We start from the raw sequence: 5,330 nt of genomic DNA on the forward strand, positions 1-5,330 counted from the left end.
TTAACTGAGAATAACAGATATACACTGGAAAGCATGATGCCAAAATAGGAAAATGTGTGTTTTTTTTTTATTTTTTATTAATTGCAATGATGTGGTTTTGTGGATTCATTTATTTTGATTAGACCCACTATTGTTCCACTTTATGAAATTAATTGAATTCCTCATGCGTTTGAGTTAGCGGACAAACAAATTAATCAAGAAATGGCAAATGGGTTTTTCGAGATGTTGCTCGTGTGTGTGTGTGTGTGTGTGTGTGTGCGCGGATGAGAGTGAGGCCACAACATAGTTTGACAATGACTGCCTGACCTTGTCTGGAAATTTGAATACAGGAACATGACAAGTATAAATATTAGTGGTTTGAGTCACTGTGTCCAAAGAGTGGCTCAGAGTTTGTTTTTTTTGTTGTTATTTTTTTTGCAGCAAATTCAAAAAATATATAATTTAAATTGAAAACAAAAAACATATCATAAGGCCATTAGCACTTATCATAATTAAATAAAAAATGTATATAATTAATCCACATGATCGGTATCAGTATTGGCAGTATAAAACCCTGATTATATAATATATATTATTATTATATTATTATCGAACTCAATTGTTTGCCTAAAACATAATGTACAGTATTAGCGCAGTCCCTGTGTTATTTTCTACTTTTTTATTTTTAACATGAGTGACAATACACTGTACACTGTACATGTACATTGTATGTTTTAGACTAGAACTTATTAAACAACTAAATGTGTATGTATAAAAATGTATAAATTTATTTATCTTTAATATAATAAGAGATAGCTGATAAAAATTTCATATAATCCTTTTTTTAACCAATTACCAAATAATTTGACAGATTCCTTCACATTATATTGAGCAACAAACTGCTACTTTATTCTGTGCTTTCCAGCAGTATTTGTTACATTTATCCAATCAGATTTCAGCATTGTGTTGCTAGGCAAAGACAATTAAATCCATTTTAGCCAGCCGCTGCGGTAGTAAAATGAATGAAACTGTTGATTGACGGCTGTCTTAACCAATCAGTGTTTCAGTTTGCCCCACGAGAAAGCACATGATGATGTCAGCGCTTTCAAGCTGTTTGATTGGATAGTTAGGACCTTCTGTTTGAAGCTAGCAAACGTGTATCTGTAGCCTGCAATGCTAAGTAGCTTGGTAATGGTTTTGAATAGCCCAAAGCAAACCTTTTCCTTTTAGTCTGTTGATAGAACACTTTGTCAATGTTTGTCTACAAATATTAAATACGTTTGGTGAGTACAGTGCTTTTTTTTTTAAATGTTTGACATTACAGTATTGTTTGTTTTCTGCTGTAAAATAACATTGAGAGCTTAGTGGCTGACCTGGTGAATTGTATTTCGTGTTTAATGGCGTTTATTTTAGTAATGACATTTATTCTGGTTACACAAAGTCTGTCATGTTTTTGTTCCTGTCCATTGTTGGTTAGCTTTTATAGCTGCCACATAACGACAGTGGTAGTATTTAAGTGTGAAATGCACTTCCCCCTTGCTGTTTTGTAGCCATTTATTGGCTATTAATATATTTGGCAGCAAGAGGCTGTTTACAATGAGCTCTGTGTATTTTACTGTGAGGGAGTAAATGTGTAATTCATCATCCAATCAGTGATGAAAATCAATGTTAATATCCATAGTGTACTAGAATGAAATGTGGATGCATTTATTCAAAAGAAAAAGACCAATAGTTGTTGTAATTTAATAATTGTGAATAATTTTGTACAGCACCAGTACAGCAAAGGTTTGGATGCAGCTTTCTATTCAAAGATGACAGGTAATGTAGGTTTGACTGTTATATTTGCATGTTTATTCCCCTTCCCCAACTGTGTACTTTAAATTTAAACAACCTCCACCACAAGATAAGTCACAGAAAATCATGTGGTTATGTCTTTCTTTATTTTCTTTTTGCAGTGGGGGGAAAAAAAGTGCAGACCTTCAGAACTAAATCAACACTGATTTAGCATTCTCATGGCGTCACGGTCTAATTGCAGGGGAAAGCAGTAGGAAAGTAATAGCAGAGACACATCAGTAGATTCAGAACATACAGTATCAAAGCTTGCTTGCTCTGACGTGATGATAGGGTTGCCATACCTGGTTTTTATCTCCCACGACTACCATGATGTCTTCTGAAACTCGCCTACCACTGACACGGCCTTCAAACTATTATCACTCTCCTTCCTTTTTCCTCAGCCCAAAATCTTCGCCACTCACCCTCCTCCTCCTCCTCCCCGTTCTCCCCAGGACATAAAACACAGTGCAAGTCTCAGCAGAAAATACCGAGATATGATTATGCCACAGCAAGCGGGGTGCAGAAAGCGATGACAAAATGCCGTTTTTGCCAGTTGATTTAGAGCAACAAGCAAGAATATCAAACGACTCAAACTCGCATATGTGATGCAGTTACCATCGCAGCAAAAGAATGGAATGAGGAAGAGGTATGTTGTAATGGAGGCAAATTTAATCTGAGTAAATTATGTAAATTCCCCTCACACAACAAAGGGATCATCAATAAGAGCGGGGATGTTCATTAGGCTCAGCGAGCGCTAATATATGGATGTTTTGGCTAAGACACACAGCAGATTGGTAAGCAAGCTCACTCAAGCATGATTTCTCATAATCGCTTGACTCTATTCAAACGTGTCAGCCGCAACGGGATGTTACAAATCGTATTAGCAGCCCCAGCTTTTAAGCACCAGAGCAGGCGTCAGAAAATGCATCCAAAACTGTTTTTTTTAAACTCTTACGACCTTTGAACCGTTTCATAGTCGAGGATGGGAATGTACTGTTGAAGTGAGCTTAAGCTCGGTGACATTCAGCATGTAACTGATGTCTGGTTTTGCTGATGAATAAGTAATGAGGCAAATGATATTAAAAGGTATAAGCACATTTCAAGCAACTATTTGAACATCATGACAGGTTCGGCTTTTAGCCTCCAGAGATTTTTAGATTGTCATTTTCTTCAACCTTGCTTGATCCTGCCACGCAAACAAATCAAATGGATGAGGAACACAAAACACATTATTTTTTAACCTGCTGTTGTATTAACTTTTCAAATAATCACATTGTTTTTTTTCCACTGTATTTACGATTTACTCATCATGATAAAATAAAAAATAGAATATTTGCCTATTGAACTGTATTCTAAATGTATTTCTTTTTAAGTTGCTTCAGTAAAAAATGCTGAAATTCCCTGATCAAATGAGGCAGCTGCCAGCACAGTTGGATCATTGTGCCTGCCAGTTTGTGTTTGTTAGCTTCTGTTAATTACAGCTAAAGCTACTGTAACCATGCAATTTCCCCTGTGGATATTACAATAAAGTATGTCTAAGTCAATAATAATATAACGTTGCTTATACACCATGATATTCTCCATCCTGTGTAACGTCCTTAATTTAAGTGTGACATCATTTTATTCTTGCAACATGAAACATTGAAATGTGTTACAGGGGGCTAAAAGGTGCTTGTCGCTGCCGTTCTTCCATAGCGTAGACAAGCAGCAGCACTTGTTCGCTGAAAGTAAAAGGTATCTATTATATTTATATGTTCTACTGAATGAATGAGTTAATTTGATTGCCAGCGTGAAGGACTATACCCCCTATATATAGTATATAATAGTATATAGTATACTATACTAGCTCCCCAGGAGGTGATCAGACATGTGCAGATAAAAGCTACACAAATATTTTCCAGTTAATTATATATATTATATTATTTATATATATATATATACATAAAATTATATATATAATTGATTATTTCATTTAAATAATATATTAAATATTAATTTTAATTAAACATAAATTTATAATTTATGTATTTAATTTATATATATATATAAAATCAATAAATTATAAATTTATTTATTTATAAATTATTAATTTAATTTATTTCTAAATAATTTATATTAATAAATTATAAATTAATATTTAATTAAAATTAATATTTAATATATAATTCAAATTAAATAATCAATTATATATATATATATATAATAAATGGGACTAAGACGTTTTTTTGTAGACGCCATATATAGAAAATATTGATTAATTGCCCGGGAAACATTCAGCAGTGTTGATGCTAATAGAGGCAGTTCAACTGAATTTATTGAATGTGCGAACTTTCTGAACACAACACAAGCACAGCATGCAGCTGATGTTGCTAAAAAAAAACCCCGACTCAATTTCCTTTTGTTAAGTGTATATCAGTCGTCTGTATTCATTTTGTCCGTCTAACTAGCGGCTAATGAGACAGCTGACCCTGCTGGCGTTCAGCAGCCTACTCAGCAGTGCACGCACTAATTCAGAGTTGAACACACTGCTGTACTGTTAATAGAGAGAAAATCGATGTGAACTCGGAGGACTTAAAAGAAATGAGCACAAAGACAAAAAAATGCTTTTGAGTTTCTCACAGTTTGAAGGCAGTTTTCTATGTTGGTGTCATTTCAACATCATTTGCATCCAAAGTAGCTGAATAGTACTGGATGTACTCCAGCGCTACTTCCAAAGTTGTTCTCAAGTTTCGATAAGTCGGAGGTGTTGCCAAACTCCCAAATTACCGAGACGAGATGACACACAAGATTTGGTCTACAAGAAGAAGACAAGATGAGATTTTAACATTAATTTTAAGAAAAGTCCAATGAAAAAAAAAATGTCAGGACACAGAGTCACTGTGCAGGTGCATTTTAAAATGTTTATTGTATCACTACCAGTTATTTATTATCATATTATAATTGAGCTTCAATAATATGTGATAATAATGCAACATTTATTCATCATTTTGCACTCTGTAAAGTTACAGAATTGGCGTTTGTATTTTCTCAAGGAACTTCTACTGGCCGTCAAACCTTGAAATGCTGGCTTTTCAAGTGCATTAAAAAGCGGACTTTCTGTGAACACACCATTTTGCACTCTTCCCTTTTGTATTCACTTTGCCGAGCAATCTTCTCGGTGAGTGTTTTACTATCAGGCGCTGCATGTCCATGTTTAGTTTTATTCCCAAATAGGAAATTGGGTCAGGTGGGCAAGTTGGTTTTGTTGTCTTTTATGCGCTACTACTTTTAGAATAAATTCGGTATACCGGTTGGTGGGCTCACCTTGCTCCTAAATATATTCCCACAGGTGGTGCAGCATTTGGCTTTGCAAGCATCCTTTTTCCGTAGGGATTTCTACATTAGCGTGCATAGCGCCTCACAAGGCTTTACTCTTTTTCTTGTGTGTATGCGGCTGGCCACGCCTCCCCCACAGGGGTAAAGCGACGGTATGACTGACAAGAGGCCTCACTCTCTTTGCCGTTGTTCTATGACGAGAA

The 5,330-nt window shown here is 35.0% G+C and overlaps 1 long non-coding RNA gene across 1 annotated transcript; it reads left to right on the forward strand.

The window, feature by feature from the left end:
• The first annotated feature begins 1,117 nt into the window (after nt 1-1,117).
• LOC131110633 (uncharacterized) lies at nt 1,118-3,429 on the forward strand. Its single transcript, XR_009120927.1, has 3 exons — nt 1,118-1,262; nt 1,749-1,797; nt 1,935-3,429. It is a non-coding gene; the product is annotated as an uncharacterized LOC131110633 (long non-coding RNA).
• Nucleotides 3,430-5,330: the final 1,901 nt, after the last annotated feature.

This window comes from Doryrhamphus excisus, chromosome 23 (assembly GCF_030265055.1).
Source record: "Doryrhamphus excisus isolate RoL2022-K1 chromosome 23, RoL_Dexc_1.0, whole genome shotgun sequence".
Classification (NCBI taxonomy): domain Eukaryota; kingdom Metazoa; phylum Chordata; class Actinopteri; order Syngnathiformes; family Syngnathidae; genus Doryrhamphus; species Doryrhamphus excisus.